Source organism: Patella vulgata, chromosome 7 (genome assembly GCF_932274485.2).
Source record: "Patella vulgata chromosome 7, xgPatVulg1.2, whole genome shotgun sequence".
Taxonomy (NCBI): Eukaryota; Metazoa; Mollusca; class Gastropoda; family Patellidae; genus Patella; species Patella vulgata.
The window spans coordinates 61,410,466-61,431,155 of record NC_065885.2 but is presented as its reverse complement, the minus strand read 5'-3'; the positions used below and the strand labels follow the sequence as shown (position 1 = coordinate 61,431,155).

The following is a 20,690-nucleotide window of genomic DNA, read 5'->3' as shown; positions in this document are numbered from 1 at the left end:
CTTCAGTGGTTCTCAACCTTTTTTGGCCAACGGCACACCGTGGATCACACGAGAAAATAGAGGCACACCTGGCTAAATATATATATGAAAAATATTTGAATTTTGCAAAATTAAAACTTGGCAAGTAATAGACGGCATACAACCGTAGACACAGACTATTCATACACACAAACTAAATAAAGAAAAACACAGCTATGAACTTGATCAGTAACTAAATAAAGAAAAAACACAGCTATGAACTTGATCAGTAGACACCAGTGAATACACAATTGGGATCAAGTGGGGTTTTTTTTTCGCATTTTCTTAGTGTGCTGTTGGAAATTTCGCGGCACACTTGTTGAGAATCACTGCACGACTTCCGCACCTTAAACCTTCCCTGCATTGGTCGAGAAAGTTCATCCAGATTTTCCGGCGTGGTTCCCCCTTGTCAGTGATGCAGGACGGAGGGCCTGACAAGGACATATTATGTCTAGTCGTTCGGATGGGACGAAAAACCGAGGTCCCGTGTACATATTGGCGTGCACGTAAAAGATCCCTTGGCAGTTGAAATTTGATATAAGAGTAGACCATAGTGCCGCTGTCCGGGCAAAATTTCCCTCATAGCACACTGTATGGCGTATGCCGTTCTTCATTACCCCTGTCGGAACAGAAAAGTAGGACCTTAAACCCCATTTCATTTCATTTACCTTAAACCTTTTGTACTCGTGATGTTGATTAGAAGTTTGCTAGCTCCTGGACTTTTTATATAAATCTTAAATAAGAAAATAAATCTAATTAAAATATTAAAAAAAACCATATTATTAAAGTGATATTAGATTCGCCTAATTATCTTTTCGTGATAATTTTCGAGGTATATTAATTGGTGGTATATATTATTACTTAACAAAGAAGTTTCTAGTTTTATCATAATGGCAAATTGGTTTTGAGCATTAAAGGTCACGGGAAAAGCATTAATTTTTTTTTTTTAATAATGCAAGTAATTATGTCAACATATCCTTTCCATAAGTATAACCCGAGCCTGAACGTCAATAATACCTGCAACAGGTAAATTTCAACATTAGTAATTTATGAACCTTTTCCGGTGACCTTTAATATCGATCCAAAAAGCGAATCACGATGTAGATAGCAGGCGAGCGTTGGACAAATCTTAGTCGGCGCGTTGTTCAGATTTTCCTAATCTGATAGTGAGATTTTGATTTAAATTCAACAGTCACTTGAAGATTAACGTGTCAACAACCTCCGTCCATATTTATTCGACAAAGAACGTTCGACAAAGCTTGGTCTGAACTTTGATCAATTTTTACTAATCTGATTCTGAGATTTTGATTTAAAACCAACAATCACTTGAAAATGAACGTTTGTTTAGACTGGGTTGTGTTTGTCTTTATATGGCAAGGAACGTTATCATTGAGTCAAGTATTTCAGGATTGGGATGATTCACCATTGGAAAGCAACTATAAGGCAATCACAACATCACCAGTGATGACCAGTATGGCAGGTATTTACATGGATTTGACAACTCCACGCTCGGTTTTTCCGAATTTGGAAATTCAAAACTCAGAATTCACGCCAACACTGATGACAAGTTCGGAGGACACAAATTTTGCAGAGTTATACTCGGTGACTACTTTAGATTTGACAATAATTAATGCAGAGCTGTCCTCGGTGACTACTTCAGGTTATGGATATTTGCCAACGCCATCCTCGACAATAATTAATGCAGAGCTGTCCTCGGTGACTACTTCAGGATATGGATATTTAACAACGCCTTCTTATATTAATGCAGAGCTGCCCTCGGTGATTACTTCAGGTTATGGATATTTGCCAACGCCTTCCTCGGCAATAATTAATGCAGAGCTGCCCACCGTGACTACTTCAGGTTATGGATATTTGGCAACGCTTTCCTCGACAATGAGTAATGCTGATGAAACACGAAGTCTTATTTCGCAACGTAGAGAATCGGATAGAACGAATACTCAGTATCTACCTTCAACCATTGGACAACTGTCACAGCAGAGGGAAACTAAACCAAATACCAACTATAAGGAAATCATTACATTGTCATCGGTGACCAGAGTGGAAGGGATGTACAAGAATATGTCACAGAGCTTCCTTTTCCGAGCTTCTAATCGACAGACCGAACACGTTAACACCACGGGCGATCTAAACGAGGAGTCCACTTCTCTCAACAATTCATCATTAAGCAAGACACAACCAAGATTTGACTGTGACTCCATACACATACCGTTGTCGTGGAAAAATCAGTGTAAAAAAGAATTTATAGATGAGTTCTTCTGCCTGAATGACGTCATTTCCTGTAGAGACATATGTGGAGTGGAAGCAATCACGACATGCTCTTGTGAGCTGCACTGTGAGCTGTATGGGACTTGCTGTGACGATTTTCGTAGCGAGTGTCCTGATTTATGGTTGGACGCTAAAGAACGACTGTCAGGCATATTGGGTGTGACGGTTGATTGTATCGACAATTCACCAGGTCATATCTTAATTTCTAGCTGTTCCCAGAACTCTAGTGCACATATTTTGTCCAAATGTCTCGGTGATAATACTGAACCAGTGTCAATTAGGAATTATCACTTTAAAAATATCCACTGCCTTATCTGCAATGGCTTTGCAGTGGCCGATGCACAATCATGGAATCTAACCCTTCGCGTTGTTTTTGAAAGAGATACCGATCCTTCGCTCTTCGAAAAAACAGACATAAGTTCAATATCGACTAATGGAATTTTCCAATGGACTCCTCCTCCCCTTCCAAATCTCCACCTTTGTTCTAATATGATATTTAGCGATTGTCCAGACGGAAATGACATACAGCTTAAAGATAAATGCCAAGCTAACAGATCACCAGTTTCAGTCTTTGAAGATGGAAGGAAAACTCTGTACCATAATAAATATTGTGCAGCATGTCACGTGAGGTCATCACTATATGTTTGTAACAGTGCCGCGATATACGATTTCGCACACGTCACACAGGGACCAGGACGATTCTCCGCCATCATTTCATGGCAAATAAATAGCGGTAAAACAAAGGCCATTCTTCAAGCAGAGCGTCCATTTCTGTGGAAAACGATGACCTGCAATATCAGTGAAAATGTTAAGATGCCGGGCTGTAAAGTCACCACGTGTCATAACTCTTATCAACCAGTTAATGATACCTGCCTTTTATCGAACATTCCGGCATGCGCAAAGACTTTCATCACCTGGAATGACCACCATCAAGTTGATGCAACGTGTACGGGTCAACCTTGTGTTAATGCCGTGATGGATCAGATGCTGGCGAGGATACTTCAAAATGTGCAAGTCGAGTTTCCAAGTATGACACTAGGAGCAACTTCGAGAAACACGGAGAAGTATAAACTATATATCAAAATGTTGTTTAACAATTGGGACAGAGCATCCTCGGATTCCGAAACTCTCCGACGTCTTTTTTCTTTGTATCAACAAACGGTGGAAAAATACCACAGAAGTCAATTTATTTCTGGTAGCACTATTTCTGTCAGAATAGGATTCACCAGTAAACCAGATTGCTTGGTGATATATGAATCAAGAAACATCACGATCATCGGTCCGACTCCGTCTAATGAACCGATTCCGTCTAGTGGTGGCGGATTTCCATGCAGTTTTTTGGCTGTATTATTAGCATGTCTTTTCTACTTGAATTGATACAGATGTCACAATGACAGTGGGTGACACAGCAAAGGGGGTTGGAGAACTGGTGGTCTTGGCTTCCGGTTAAGGCAGTGAAATGGGGTTCGGCACGTTTCTATTTGTATATCATATTTTTACTTTGAGGATCAATTTCTAATTGATGTATAAGTACTTTGTTAATAAAATAAAACCAAGTACATCAACAAACAATCCAAGCCGTTATACAAAAGTCCTAAAAAAAATGGTATCTGTAAAATTAAATAGTGTAATCAGAAAATGGACTGTCCACCATGTGCACAATATATGATGAAAAGTGGTAACATGTGTCCAGACCTCCCGCCACCGCCCTCCCCACCCCCCTCTATAGAACCATATGTTAGTCCCCAAACAACGGCGGTAAACGCTGAACGAGAGAGGGAGAGGTAGAGAGAGAGAGAGAGAGAGAGAGAGAGAGAGAGAGAGGGTTAGTTTAACGTCCAGTCGATACAAATTAGGTTGTTTGGGGACTAACATATGTTTCATTTGAATTTCAATAAATGCGCGTAGGGGTCTATAGAGGTGGAAGGAAACCGGATGGCCCGGAGAACACCAACGATGTTGTATTTTGGCCCCCCCCCCGTTATATATCGACTGGCCCAGAAAAAAAGGGGCACACTCTTCAAAGTAGAATAATTCAATACATATTGCCCTTATGTCATTGGGGTCACGGTGGCTAAGTGGGTAAGTCGTTGGCTCGCTAGCCTGGAGGTCAGGTGTTAGATCCCTGCATTGGCCGAGAAAGTTCATCCAGATTTTCCGGCGTGGTTCCCCCTTGTCAGTGATGCTGGACGTAGGGCCTGACAAGGACAGCCGTCTAGTCGTTCGGATGGGACAAAAGACCGAGGTCGCGTGTACACATTGGCGTGCTCGTAAAAGATCCCTTGACAGTTGGAATTCGATATAAGAGTGGGCCGTAGTGCCGCTGTCCGGGCAAAACTTCCCTCATAGCATACTGTATGGCGTATGCCCGTCTTCATTAGCCCAGTTCGGAGCAGAACAGTAGGACGTTAAACCCCATTTCATTTCATTTCATTTACTTATATCATTAACCTTGCACACGTGCTACAATATATGGTTGTTTGAGAGAGAGAGAGAGAGAGAGAGAGAGAAATGGGGTTTAACGTCCACTCGACACAAACTAGGTCATTTCGGGACTAACATATGGTTTAATTTTATTTCAATAATTCGCTTGCGCATAGGGGTCTTTAGCAGTGGGAGGAAACCGGGGGACCCGGAGAAAACCCACCAGGTTGGACAGGCGACCCTACTCCTTGTCACGTACAACCGGGGAATCGAAACCCCACCAGTTTACTCAATGACATACTTTATGGTAGGCCCTACAGTGCCTTCGGGACTAACATATGGTTTAATTTTATTTCAATAATTCGCTTGCGCATAGGGGTCTTTAGCAGTGGGAGGAAACCGGGGGACCCGGAGAAAACCCATCCAATCCCCCCCCCCTTTCCAAGAGAGTGTTCGATAAAGGTATATGCTCTTTGTCCTGCATCACTGACAAGGGAGAACCACGCCAGGAAATCTCGATGAACTTGATGACTCACTTGGCCACTGTGGCTCCTGTGTAATACTAATAGCAATATTTTATTAAGATTTGTATCTGATTGGGGAAGAGGCATAACCTATATTAAACCCCCTCTCCCTGTCAGATATAGATATATGTATTTACATTTTAGAAATAAATAATCAATGTACACATGAAAATATGATTACAGTGATTGTGTTATAGCTGTCTCTGGAATGGATTTACGTTTTAGAAATAGGCGAATAATGTACAAGTGAAAATGTAGTTACAATAAGTGCGTTATAGTTGTCCCTTGAAGCTTCTGGTGATTTCGAAAAACGAGTGGACAATTTTAAAAATTTTGAGTGGGTTTTCTATGTCGTCAATTCCGTGCAATAAGACAGTATTATTTCGATGGATAGTAGGTAAATTATTTATTGTATTATTTCGGGCATCTGTATATAAGGAGCAATTCAATAAAAAAAAATGTGAAGTATCTTCAAAGTGATGACCACATTAATTTACAGTATGGATTGTCAGAAATGTGACGTAAAAATTTATGTCCGTTTAGATTGTTGCAAGAGAGACGCAGTTTACAATGAATAATTTGGTTTGTACGGGATCTAAAGTTTTTGGTGGTGTTGAACCTTGAGCCATAAGTTTCGAATTGAAAATTTTTAGAGATATGATCGGCTTTGTGCTACATGAAATATTTACAGAAGATGGGTAAAAACATAAAAAAGGTATTGTGTAACACAATTTTAGTGATAACAGAGATCAGTTTAGTAAATATAGGATTTATTTACATCGGGTATATAAAACAGCTACAGTTACATACATACAACAACAATACGGGAACCTAAACTATACAGTAACACATATAACTATATTAAATCCACCATTCTGCCCCTCTGCCAAGGCAGCGGCTGAACTCGGGTGAGTCCATACGCCGGTCTCTGCGTCCCTCTACCTCGGTCTCACTCGTTTCGTATCTGTTACAGCTACAGTTACATAAATACAACAACTACATAAATACAACAACTATACGGGAACTTAAACTATACAAAAACTAGACTACGACAGGAACACATATAACTATATTAAATCCACCATTCTGCCCCACTGCCAAGGCAGCGGCTGAACTCGGATGAGTCCATACGCCGGTCTCTGCGTCCCTCCACCTCGGTCTCACTCGTTTCGTATCTGTGTCTCGTTATATAGCCCCAATTGCACTGCATATTTCCTTTGAAGTCATTATCCGATTATGATATGATTACTGACCAGTGCGTATCCTTTTGAAGTCATGTGGAGCTTGTACACAGATCATACGTAGTTTGTAAATGACACATGGGATTAATTACATGTTTAATTAGATCCTAGCCAGTCCGTGCCTTAACAGAAGTTTATACACAGTTGAAAAGTCAATATCATATATTATCAAAAAACAGCTGAGGTCATAAAGTTCTAGGCACCTAAATGATCGTTTAATTTGACGAAAGTTACACTTGGATCTGAAACAAATAAAACTTTAAAACTTTGTTTTTAATGCTTTTTATACGCCCACATTTTCATGTGGACGTATATTGTCGTCGCCCCTGTCCGTCCACAATTGTTTGTGAACAGTCTACAGGTCACAATTTTTATCCGATTTCAATGAAACTTGAAATATAGGTTTATCACCCTAAGACCTCGGTTCCTTTCGATATTGGCATGTATCGGACTGTAACTTCATGGATTATGGTCCCTGATTGTACGAAAAATCACGCTTTTAGCTTGTGAACACCGTAGAGGTCACGATTTTTATCCGATTTGGTTTAAACTTTAAATGTATGCTTATAACCCAAAGAGCGCGGTTCCTTTCGATATTCGCGCATATCAGAACGTAACTTTCTGAATTATGGCCCCTGATTGTACGAAAAATCGCGTCATAATTTTTATCCGATTTAAAAAACCGTATTATTATATCACCGATAAACCCTAAGGACGACTGAGTTCGAATTTCGTAAAAATCGGCCCAAAACTGACAGACAAAATGGCCGCCGTTCGTTTTCAAATAGCGTAAAAATATGGTATATCAAGGTTGTGGGCCCTATAGAGGTCACAATTTTTATCCGATTTTGTTGAAACGTGAAATGTAAGTTTATAACCCAAAGATTTCAGATCATTTCGATATTCGCGCATATCGGACCGTAACTTCCTGAATTATGGCCCCTGATTGTACAAAAAATCACGTTTTTAGCTTGTGGACCCTATAGAGGTCATAATTTTTTATCTGATTTAAAAAACCATATTATTATATCACCGTTACACCGTAATGAAGGTTGAGTTCGAATTTCGTGAAAATCGGACCAAAGTTGCCGGACAAAATGGCCGCCGCTTGTACGCGAATAGTGTAAAAATATGGTATATGTCAAGGTTGTGGACCCTGTAGAGGTCGCAATTTTAATTCGATTTTGATGAAACTTGAAATGCATGTTTATAACCTAAAGATCTTGGTTCCTTTCGATATTGTCGCATATCGGATCGTAACTTCATGAATTAGGGCCCCTGATTATACGAAAAATCGCCTCTTTTTCGCTTGTGGTCCCTCAGAAGGTCACAGTTATTATCTGATTTTAAAAATCGTTTGAATATATCACCGTAACACCATAATAAAGGTTGAGTTCAAATTTCCTGAAAATCAAACCGAAACTGCCGGACAAAGTGGCCGCCGCTTGTACGCGAAAGGTGTAAAAATATGGTATATCAAGGTTGTGGACCCTGTAGAGGTTACAATTTTAATCCGATTTTGATGAAACTTGAAATGCAAGTTTATAACCCAAAGATCTTAGTTCCTGTCGATATTTTCGCATATCGAATTGTAACTTCATGAATTATGGCCCTTGATTGTAGGAAAAATCACTTTCTTTTTAGCTTGTTCTCTATCCATCTCTCAAAAATGTGGGCGTATCCTGCCTGGCAGCAGCTGGTTTTTATCCGATTTTAAAAAAAAACCCGTATTATTATATCACCGTTACACCCTAAGGACGGCTGAGTTCGAATTTCGTGAAATTCGGCCCAAAACTGACAGACAAAATGGCCGCCCTTCGTTCTCAAATAGCGTAAAAATATGGTATATCAAGGTTGTGGACCCTATAGAGGTCACAATTGTAATCCTATTTTGATGAAACTTGAAATGTAAGTTTATAACCAAAAGATCTCGGTTCCTTTCGATATTCGCGCATTTCGGAATGTAACTTCCTGAATTATGACACCTGATTGTACGAAAAGTCGCGATTTTAGCTTGTTGACCCTATAGAGGTCATAATTTTTATCCGATTTAAATAAACGTTTTAGTATATCACTGTTACACCCTAAGGATGGCTGATTTCGAATTTCCTGAAAATCGGACAAAAACTGACAGACAAAATGGCCGCCCTTCGTTCTCAAATAGCGTAAAAATATGGTATATCAAGGTTGTGGACCCTATAGAGGTCACAATTGTTATCTTATTTTGATGAAACTTGAAATGTAAGTTTATAACCCAAAGATTTTGGTTCCTTTCGATATTTGCGCATATCGGACCGTAATTTCCTGAATTATGACGGGGGGTTGGATGGCTGAATGGTTAGCGTGCGCGCGCTGTATCATAAAGTCTGTCATTGAGTCGACTGGCGTGGTTTCGAATCCCTGGTTGTACGTGACAAGGAGTAGGGTCGCCTGTCCAACCTCATGGGTTTTCTCCGGGTCCTCCGGTTTCCTCCCACTGCTAAAGACCCCTACGCGCAAGCGAATTGTTGAAATAGAATTAAACCATATGTTGGTCCCGAAGTGACCTAGTTTGTGTCGAGTGGACGTTAAACCCCATTTCTCTCTCCTCCTCCTCCTCCTCAAAAGGCTTTAAAGTTGCTGGGGCAACGGCAACATTTTTAGCTGCTAGCATAAGCTACTCAAGGTCAGTACGCTAACCGTTACAACAAATAATATTGACATTCGGGTCACGGTGGCTAAGTGGGTAAGACGCTGGCTCGCTAGCCTGGAGGTCGGGTGTGCAATCCCTGCATTGGCCAAGAAAGTTCATCCAGATTTTCCGGCGTGGTTCCCCCTGTCCGTGATGCAGGATGGAGGGGTGTCTAGTCATTAGGATGGGACGAAAAACCGAGGTCCCGTGTACACATTGGCGTGAACTCAAAAAAGATCCCTTGACAGTTGGAATTCGATATACAAGTAGGCCGTAGTGCCGCTGTCCAGCCAAAATTTCCCTCATAGCACACTGTATGGCGTATGCCCGTCTTCATTAGCCCAGTTCGGAGCAGTATGACGTTAAACCCCATTTCATTTCATTTCATTTGTCACCCATTTGTTTAACCACTTCAATATATTAAACAGAGCCCATTTCATAGAACTACAATAACCCCAATTATAGTATTACAACCCTTGACATTTGGAATTCAACATAAGAGTATGTTCTCGTGGCTAACATTCCCTTCATCATAGCACACGAGAACGGTAAACAGGAAATGAATATTTAGTTTTCAATGAAAAATGACCGACACAAAATTGTAATCTTAATTTTAATGAGGTTGGAATCAATTCCCAACAATATTTAAATGACCACGATCGTTTCGGACGTCATTTACACTATCCCTGCCCGATACGCACACATCTGTCGACAAAAATAAAACATCCATGGAACGAAATCACTTTAACTGTTAGACTCGGTCTTCATTAGATCAGTCGGTGAAGAACAGTAGGACGTAAAAACGAATTTCATTTCTTTACTCGAAAGCCAATCCCTTTGCTGTGTCACCCACTGTCATTGTGACGTCTGTATCAATTCAAGAAGAAAAGACATGCTAATAATACAGTCAAAAAACTGCAAGAAGAAACGCCACTACTAGACGAAATCTGTTCATTAGATGAAGTCGGACTGATGATCGTAATATTTCTTGATTCATATATCACCAAGCAATATGCATTACTTGCGAATCCTATTCTGACAGAAATAGTGCGACCCAAAAAATTCTGACTTCTGAGGTCGATTTGCACTGCATTCTGATATAAATCAAAAAGACGTTGGGCAGTTTCGGAATCCGAAGATGCTCTGTCCCAATTGTTAAACAACATTTTGATATATAGTTCATACTTTTCGGTGTTTTTCAAATTTGCCCCTAGTGTCATACTTGGAAACTCGACTTGGACATTTTGAAGTATCCTCGCCAGCATCTGATCCATCACGGCATTAACACAAGGTTGATCCGTACACGTTGCATCAACTTGATGGTGGCCATTCCAGGTGATGTAAGTCTTTGCGCATGCCTGAATGTTCGATAAAGAGCAGGTATCTTTAATTGGTTGATAAGGCTTACGACACGTGGCGAGTTTACAGCCCGGCATCTTAACATTTTCACTGATATTGCAGGTCATCGTTTTCCACAGAAATGGGCGCTCTGCATGAAGAATGGCCTTTGTTTTATCGCTATTTACTTGCCATGAAATAATGGCGGAGAATCGCCCTAGTCCCTGTGTGACGTGTGCAAAATCGTATATCGCGGCACTGTTACAAACATATAGTGATGACCTCACGTGACATGCTGCACAATATTTATTATGGTACAGAGTTTTCTTCCTATCTTCAAAGACTGAAACTGGTGATCTGTTAGCTTGGCATTTATCTTTAAGCTGTATGTCATTTCCGTCTGGACAATCGTTAATTATCATATTAGAACAAAGGTGGAGATTTGGAAGTGGAGGAGGATTCCATTGGAAAATTCCATTAGTCGATATTGAACTTATGTCTGTTTTTTCGAAGAACGAAAGATCGGTATCTCTTTCAAAAACAACGCGAAGTGTTAGATTCCATGATTGTGCATCGACCACTGCAAAGCCATTGCAGAGAAGGCAGTGGATATTTTTAAAGTGATAATTTCTAATTGACACTGGTTCAGTATTATCACCGAGACATTTGGACAAAATATGTGCACTGGAGTTCTGGGAACAGCTAGAAATTAAGATATGACCTGGTGAATTGTCGATACAATCAACCGTCACACCCAATATGCCTGACAGTCGTTCTTTAGCGTCCAACCATAAATCAGGACACTCGCTACGAAAATCGACACAGCAAGTCCCATACAGCTCACAGTGCAGCTCACACGAGCATGTCGTGATGGCTTCCACTCCACATATGTCTCTACAGGAAATGACGTCATTCAGGCAGAAGAACTCATCTTTAAATTCTTTTTTACACTGATTTTTCCACGACAACGGTATGTGTATGGAGTCACAGTCAAATCTTGGTTGTGTCTTGCTTAATGATGAATTGTTGAGAGAAGTGGACTCCTCATTTAGATCGCCCGTGGCGTTAACGTGTTCGGTCTGTCGATTAGAAGCTCGGGCAAGGGAGCTCTGTGTCATATTCATGTACAGCCCTCCCACTCTGGTCACCGATGACAATGTAATGCTTTCCTTATAGTTGGTCTTTGGTGTAGTTTCCCTCTGCTGTAACAGTTGTCCAATGGTTGAAGTTAGATACTGAGTATGCGTTCTATCCGATTCTCTAGGTTGCGAAATAAGACTTCGTGTTTCATCAGCATTACTCATTGTCGAGGAAAGCGTTGCCAAATATTCATATCCTGCAGTAATCACCGAGGACAGCTCTGCATTAATTATTGCCGAGGAAGGCGTTGGCAAATATCCATAACCTGAAGTAGTCACCGAGGGGAGCTCTGCATTAATTATTGTCGACGAAGTCACCGAGTATAACTCTGCAAAATTTGTGTCCTCCGAACTTGTCATCAGTGTTTCGGATTTCTGAACTTCCGAACCAGTTACTAGTGGTGGCGTGAATTCTGAGTTTTGAATTTCCAAATTCGGAAAAACCGAGCGTGGAGTTATCAAATCCATGTAAATACCTGCCATACTGGTCATCACTGGTGATGTTGTGATTGCCTTATAGTTGCTTTCCAATGGTGATTCATCCCAATCCTGAAATACTTGACTCAATGATAACGTTCCTTGCCATATAAAGACAAACACAACCCAGTCTAAACAAACGTTCATTTTCAAGTGATTGTTGATTTTAAATCAAAATCTCAGAATCAGATTAGTAAAAATTGATCAAAGTTCAGACCAAGCTTTGTCGAACGTTCTTTGTTGAATAAATGTGGACAGAGGTTGTTGACACCGTGATGACTACCGTTTGAGATTTAGAGTCTTTTGCATACCTTTTGTTAAAAGCCCGAATGATACGCGACTTTTGTAACAACTGAACGACCCAACTACTTGTAGATACGCCTATATTATACACTACTGTTGGTCTTCTATCTACACACACACATATATATATTGTTTACTCCCTTGTGGATCGATATTAATGTCCATAACCAATTTGCCATTATGATAAAGGACGGTGTAAAATAGGACTGTGTTCCGCCTGATAACTACTAATTAGTTCCTGTTAAAAAATTAATCAAGGAGGGTGTAAAAACTAGGATGTCTTACGGAATATGACGTATGAGTCAACTGGCGTGGTTTCGATTCACCGGCGGAGGGCCTGACAAGGACAGCTCTCTAGTCGTTCGGATGGGACGAAAAACCGAGGACCCGTGTACATATTGGCGTGCACGTAAAAGATCCCTTGGCAGATGGAATTCGATATAAGAGTAGGCCGTAGCGCCGCTGCCCGGGCAAAATTTCCCTCATAGCACACTGTATGGCGTATGCCCGTCTTCATTAGCCCAGTTTAGGAGCAGAACAGTAGGACGTTAAACCCCATTTCATTTCATTTCATTTCGATTCACCGGTTGTACGTGACAAGGAGTAGGGTCCCCTGTCAAACCTCTGGGGTTTCTCCTGGTCCTCCATTTTTCTCCCACTGCTAAAGACCCCTACGTGCAAGCGAATTATTGAAATAAAATTGAACCATATGTTAGTCTCGAAATGACCTAGTTTGTGTCGAGTGGACGTGAAACCCCATTTCATTCTCTCTCTCGTTACATGTCTTCACCACGTATATATAATCAGGCGAGTCTAATATTAGTTCACACATGGTCGTGTTCAAAATTAATTAGATTTTTACACTGAAAGATACATTATGTAAGATTTAGATAAAGAGCTGACAGTTCGCACTATAATAGCTAAAAAATAGATAATGTAAAATTAATATATTGGAAATTTCATTCAAATTCAAGTAAACAGTCAAGAATTAGAAACCACTACTCGGAGAATTAACAACGTGTGTGAAGAAGCTCACCAACAAATCACTTTAAACAAAGAACAGATTAAGAGTATCCAAATGCAAGTGAACTCTTGTATTGAAATCTCCCCTTCAGTTATAGCCGATATTACAACCCTGATTAAAGATCACGGTGAAATTAAAGACACACTATTAGATCTACAATGTAGATCAATGAAAAACAATCTAGTTTTTAATGGTTTAAGAGAATCAAATTCCGATGACACTGAAGCTAAATTAAGAGATTTTCTCAACCGTGAATTAGGGATACACCATTGTGTGGAATTCGGCAATGTGCACAGATTTGGCAAAATCATGAATGGTAAACATCGCCCGATCGTAGTTCGTTTCATCTACGACAATGATCTCGGGGAAATAAAGAAACGTGGATACAAATGCCTTAATGAATTCCCGTCTATAAATGGGTGGGCGGACGACCCCCTCCCCCCAATTACTGCTCATCTGTTTAAAGGGTCCAGAAGTGAAATACATCTTAGTCCCGATAAATGTTAGGAGGGGGCGGGGGGATCTGAAATGCCTTAATTAATTCCCGTCTACAGATGGGTGAGCGGACGACCCCCCCCCCCCCTCCCCAGTTACTGCTCATCTGTTTAAAGGGTCCAGAAGTGAAATACATCTTAGTCCCTCCCCCCAAGAAAATGTTGAAAATTAGACTGTCGCAAACCAGTTTTCCTGTTATTCCAGCAACTTGAAAGTGATGTAATATAGCCTTTTGAGGAGGGGGAGGGGGGGCATAATGTTGGAAAAGTGGCCACATTGTATATCATTCTCTTAACCCCAACTACTGGAGACCTTAGATCATATTTCTCCTTGGTAAAAAAAAGTTCTTGATTTAAAGTGTTATTTTTTCAGATACAAGACCTTTTTTTTAATGTTTTTACCCGTCTTCTGTAAACAACTGTAAATATTTCATGTAGCACATAGTCGATCATGACTCACATTAATATTATACAGGAGCCGCAGTGGCTAAATGAGTCAGAAAGTTCATCGAGATTTCCTGGCGTGGTTCTTCCTTGTCAGTGATGCAGGACAAAGAACATATACCTATATCGAACACTCTCTCGGAAAGGGAGGGGGTGGGGTGGATGGCCGAATGGTTGGCGCGTGCGCGTTGTATCATAAAGTCAATGAGTAAACTGACGTGGTTTTGATTCCCCGGTTAAACGTGACAAGGAGTAGTGGCGCCTGTCCAACCTCGTGGGTTTTCTCCGGGTCCTCCGGTTTCCACCCACTGCTAAAGACCCCTACCCGCTAGCGAATTACTGAAATAAAACTGAACCATATCTTAGTCTCGAAATGACTTGGTTTGTGTCGAGTGGACGTTAAACTCCTTTGTAACAAGGAACTTGAAGAAAGAGGCTAGACATATTCCACAACTTATGTCAAACGGAGACGCACCAGGAGAGCATGGGCAATAAATACTATCGGTGTAGAGATTGCCATTCGATTGAGACTTCTGGCGTATTTCGCCGAACATAATTGATTAGAAATTAGAGTAAAAACAGAAACGATTGAATGTACATCAGTTTATATACATTCATATTACATTATTATATGCGTTGTGACCCATTTGTGTCAATTTCTAGCTCTCAAATATTAGCGAGGGGATGTAATGACCTTTTGTTTCAGTAAACTGTGGTGAGTGTGGCAAAACTTCACTCTTTTTTTTTAGAACTCGTACTGCAATCTGTTTTACAGAGTATTACAAAAGTCTTCTAATATCTCTGTAAAAGATGACTGCCTTCAACACATGACGTCATATCACGCGGCGTCAATCATTGGCTCAATGGCGCGTGCATTGTTTACATAAAACGTTACTGATACGAGCAGAATGGCGCCTTTTACTCATTTTAATACCCATTTACACTAAAATAGGAAATAATTTTTACCTACAAATACTTCAAACGTCTTTATTTATTTTTCTAACACCTAAAAATATGTTTTAGAATTTAATATTTGTGGCTCATTAAGTCACATCGATGTCATCCTTATCGGTGATTGTCGCGGCCTAGCGAATAGTCACTGTGGATCAGTGAGCTCGTACTGTTGAGCGGTGGACCAAATGGCGTATATATATATTAACGGTCATTGAGTGGACCCGAAATTTGGCGTGAAGTTGTCAAACAACAAGGGGGGGGGGCTGAATGGTTAGCGTGCGCGCGCTGTATCATAGTCTGCCATTGAGTCGGCTGGCGTGGTTTCGAATCCCCGGTTGTACGTGACAAGGAGTAGGGTCGCCTGTCCAACGTCGTGTGTTTTCACCGGGTCCTCGGGTTTCCTCCCACTGCTAAAGACCCCTCTGCGCAAGCGAATTATTGAAATAAAATTAAACCATATGTTAGTCCCGAAATGACCTAGTTTGTGTCGAGTGGACGTTAAACCTCATTTCTCTCTCTCCCTCTCTCTCTCTCTCTCTCGTTCAGCGTTTACCGCCGGTATTTGTTTGTTTCGTAAAAACAAATTAATAATGCTAAGAATGGAGTATATTATTAAGTAAAACAAAATACATGCTGTGACAACATTGGTCATTGGTCTCGGGTCCAATAACATTAATAAAATAATACCGGTGGTAACCGCTAAAACAACAGTACTAGTCAGTCGCAACAAGAGAGCGAGAGAGAGAGAGAGAGAGGGTGGGGGGGGGGGGGGTAACGTCCAATCGATACAAATTAGGTCATTTTGGGTGTGGCTCCAGGCAGGGTATGTTTATTCTTCTGGACACCTGTTACCACTATTCATCATGTATTGTGCACATGGTGGACAGTCCATTTTCTGATTACACTATTTTACCGATACCATTTTTTTTAGGACTTTTGTATAACGGCTTGGATTGTTCGTTGATGTACTTGGTTTTATTTTATTAACAAAGTACTTATACTTCAATTAGAAATTGATCCTCAAAGTAAAAATATGATATACAAATAGAAACGTGCCGAACCCCACTTCACTGCCTTAACCGGAAGCCAAGACCACCAGTTCTCCAACCCCCTTTGCTGTGTCACCCACTGTCATTGTGACATCTGTATCAATTCAAGAAGAAAAGACATGCTAATAATACAGCCAAAAAACTGCAAGAAGATCCGCCACCACTAGACGAAATCGGTTCACTAGATGGAGTCGGACCGATGATCGTGATGTTTCTTGATTCATATATCACCAAGCAATCTGTCTTACTGGTGAATCCTATTCTGACAGAAATAGTGCTACCAGAAATAAATTGACTTCTGTGGTATTTTTCCACCGTTTGTTGATACAAAGAAAAAAGACGTCGGACAGTTTCGGAATCCGAGGATGCTCTGTCCCAATTGTTAAACAACATTTTGATATATAGTTCATACTTCTCCGTGTTTCTCGAAGTTGCTCCTAGTGTCATACTTGGAAACTCGACTTGCACATTTTGAAGTATCCTCGCCAGCATCTGATCGATCACGGCATTAACACAAGGTTGATCCGTACACGTTGCAGCAACTTGATGGTGGCCATTCCAGGTGATGAAAGTCTTTGCGCATGCCGGAATGTTCGATAAAGAGCAGGTATCATTAACTGGTTGATAAGAGTTATGACACGTGGTGACTTTACAGACCGGCATCTTAACATTTTCACTGATATTGCAGGTCATCGTTTTCCACAGAAATGGACGCTCTGCATGAAGAATGGCCTTTGTTTTATCGCTATTTTTTTGCCATGAAATGATGGTGGAGAAGCGCCCTGGTCCCTGTGTGACGTGTGCGAAATCGTATATCGCGGCACTGTTACAAACATATAGTGATGACCTCACGTAACATGCTGCACAATATTTATTGTGGTACAGAGTTTTCTTTCCATCTTCAAAGACTGAAACTGGTGATCTGTTAGCTTGACATTTATCTTTAAGCTGTATGTCATTTCCGTCTGGACAATCGCTAATTATCATAATAGAACAAAGGTGGAGATTTGGAAGGGGAGGAGGAGTCCATTGGAAAATTCCATTAGTCGATATTGAACTTATGTCTGTTTTTTCGAAGAACGAAGGATCGATATCTCTTCCAAAATCAACGCGAAGGGTTAGATTCCATGATTGTGCATCGGCCACTGCAAAGCCATTGCAGATAAGGCAGTGGATATTTTTAAAGTGATAATTCCTAATTGACACTGGTTCAGTATTATCACCGAGACATTTGGACAAAATATGTGCACTGGAGTTCTGGGAACAGCCAGAAATTAAGATATAACCTGGTGAATTGTCGATACAATCCAATGTCACACCCAGTATGCCAGACAGTCTTTCTTTAGCGTCCAACCACAAATCCGGACACTCGCTACGAAAATCGACACAGCAAGTCCCATACAGCTCACAGTGCAGGTCACACGAGCATGTCGTGATGGCTTCCACTCCACACATGTCTCTACAGGAAATGACGTCATTGAAGCAGAAGAACTCATCTTTAAATTCTTTTTTGCACTGATTTCTCTTCGACAACGGCATTCGTATGGAGTCACAGTCAAATCTTGGTTGTGTCTTGCTTAATGATGAATTGTTGAGAGAAGTGGACTCCTCACTTAGATCACCCGTGGTGTTAACGTGTTCGGTCTGTCCATTAGAAGCTCGGACAAGAGAACCCTGTGACATTTTCTTGTACATCCCTTCCACTCTGGTCACCGATGGCAATGTAATGATTTCCTTATAGTTGGTTTTTGGGTTAGTTTCCCTCTGCTGTAACAGTTGTCCAATGGTTGAAGCTAGATACTGAGTATTCGTTCTATCCGATTCTCTACGTTGCGAAATAAGACTTCGTGTTTCATCAGCATTACTCATTGTCGAGGATAGCGTTGTTAAATATCCATATCCTGCAGTAATCACCGAGGACAACTCTGCATTAATTATTGTCGAGGATGGCGTTGCCAAATATCCATATCCTGCAGCAATCACCGAGGACAGCTCTGCATTAATTATTGTCGACGAAGTCACCGAGTATAAATTTGTGTCCTCCGAACTTGTAATCAGTGTTGCGGATTTCTGAAATTCCGAACCAGTTACTAGTGGTGGCGTGAATTCTGAGTTTTGAATTTCCAAATTCGGAAAAACCGACCTTGGAGTTGTCAAATCCATGTAGATACTTGCTATACTGGTCATCACTGGTGATGTTGTGATTGCCTTATAGTTGCTTTCCAGTGGTGAATCATCCCAATCCTGAAATACTTGACTCAATGATAACGTTCCTTGCCATATAAAGACAAACACAACCCAGTCTAAACAAACGTTCATTTTCAAGTGATTGTTGATTTTAAATCAAAATCTCAGAATCAGATTAGTAAAAATTGATCAAAGTTCAGACCAAGCTTTGTCGAACGTTCTTTGTTGAATAAATCAGGACGGAGGTTGTTGACACTGTGATGACTACCGTTTGAGATTTAGAGTCTTTTGCCCGAATGATACGCGGCTTTTGTAACAACTGAATGACCCAACTACATGTAGACACGCCTATAATATACACTACTGTTGGGCTTATATATATATATATATATATATATATATATATATATATTGTTACTCACCTGTTGGTCGATATTAATTCCATAACCAATTTGCCATTATGATAAAGGACGGTGTAAAAAAAGACTGTTTCCCACCTGATAATTACTGATTAGTTCGTGTTAAATTAATTAAGGAGGGTGTAAAAACAAAGATGTATTACGGAATATGTAGGAGTCAACTGGCGTGGTTTCAATTCACCGGTTGTACGTGACAAGGAGTAGGGTCGCCTGTCCAACCTCTGGGGTTTCTCCTCGTTCTCCAGTTTCCTCCCACTGCTAAAGACCCCTACGTGCAAGCGAATTATTGAAATAAAATTGAACCATGTTAGTCCCGAAATGACCTGGTTTGTGTCGAGTGGACGTTAAACCCCATTTCTTTCTCTCTCTCGTTACATGTCTTCACCACGTATATATAATTAGGCGAGTAAAATATTACTTGACACATGGTCGTGTTAAAAATTAATTAGATTTTTACACTGAAAGATACATTATGTAAGATTTAGATAAAGAGCTGACAGTTCGCGCTATAATAGTTCCAAAATAGATAATGTAAAATTAATATATTGGAAATTTCATTCAAATGACTTTATTCTGAGTGAAGTTATGAATATTTGAGGTTTTGAGAAGAATGGCATAGTCTCGATTTTCATTTCTACCATTGTCACGATAATAAACAAAGTATGGATTGTCCATTTAAAAATGAATTAAACAAACATTATTCAAGAGCTAAATCTGCCAAATGCATGTCTTTCTTTAGGCCGGAAATGTTATCTAAATTATTAATAAGACATTAATTAACTTTTCCAGACCATAATCAACACTCGATGGCATCGCTAGCCTGCGATATTTACTGGATTATGATTCCATTTGCTGCTCGACTTCCTTTCATAATTTAATCATGAAACGGATGATCGAGACTATGTTTTTATCGTACAAACTTTAGTAATGATGACCGAGGGTAGGCCGAAATTTCAATTGCTAAAATCTCAGTTGATAGTGGATCAATTTGACTGAAATTTTCAGCAAATATTCTTAACATTTTCTAGTTTTTAACTATTATAGTGAGAACTGCCAGCTCTTTATCTTATCTCCCATAATGTATCTTTATTTAAAGGGCGATGGTGTTTTAGTCCATGTTCGGGCTTGTCATGGGAATAAAGAGAGAGAGATGGGGGTTTAACGTCCACTCGACACAAACTAGGTCATTTCGGGACTAACACATGGTTCAATATTATTTCAGTAATTCGCCTGTGGGAGTTGATTGTGGGCTTGGCATGTGAATAAATGTCGAATTAATAATTTGAAACCAAAAGAAAGACATGAAATAGGAAGATTTAGCTCTTACATAATGCCTTTTTTATACGCCCACATTAAAATGTGGTCGTATATTGTCGCCCTCCTCCCGTCCGTCAGTCGGTCGGGCGTCCACAATTGGACGCTCTAGAGGCTAAAGTTAATATCTGATTGACTTTATACACAGTGTTTAAGGCCATGAGACGAAGAAGCCTATTGATTTTCAACGATATCCGATAATTACTGCTAGAGTTATGGCCCTTGATCACTTAGAAATATCTTATGGATGCTCTTAGGGCTAAAGTTAATATCCCATTGACTTCAGATTTATACACTGTGTCTGAAGATCATGAGACGAAGAAGTCTAGTGATTTTTAATGATTTCCGATAATTACTACCAGAGTTATGACCCTTGATCTCTTT

The 20,690-nt window shown here is 40.3% G+C and overlaps 1 protein-coding gene across 1 annotated transcript in view; it reads left to right on the top strand.

Annotated features, from left to right (window-relative positions):
• Positions 1-20,690, top strand: part of LOC126827589 (uncharacterized) — an 80,578-nt gene that overhangs the window by 1,829 nt on the left and 58,059 nt on the right. The window lies entirely within an intron of this gene.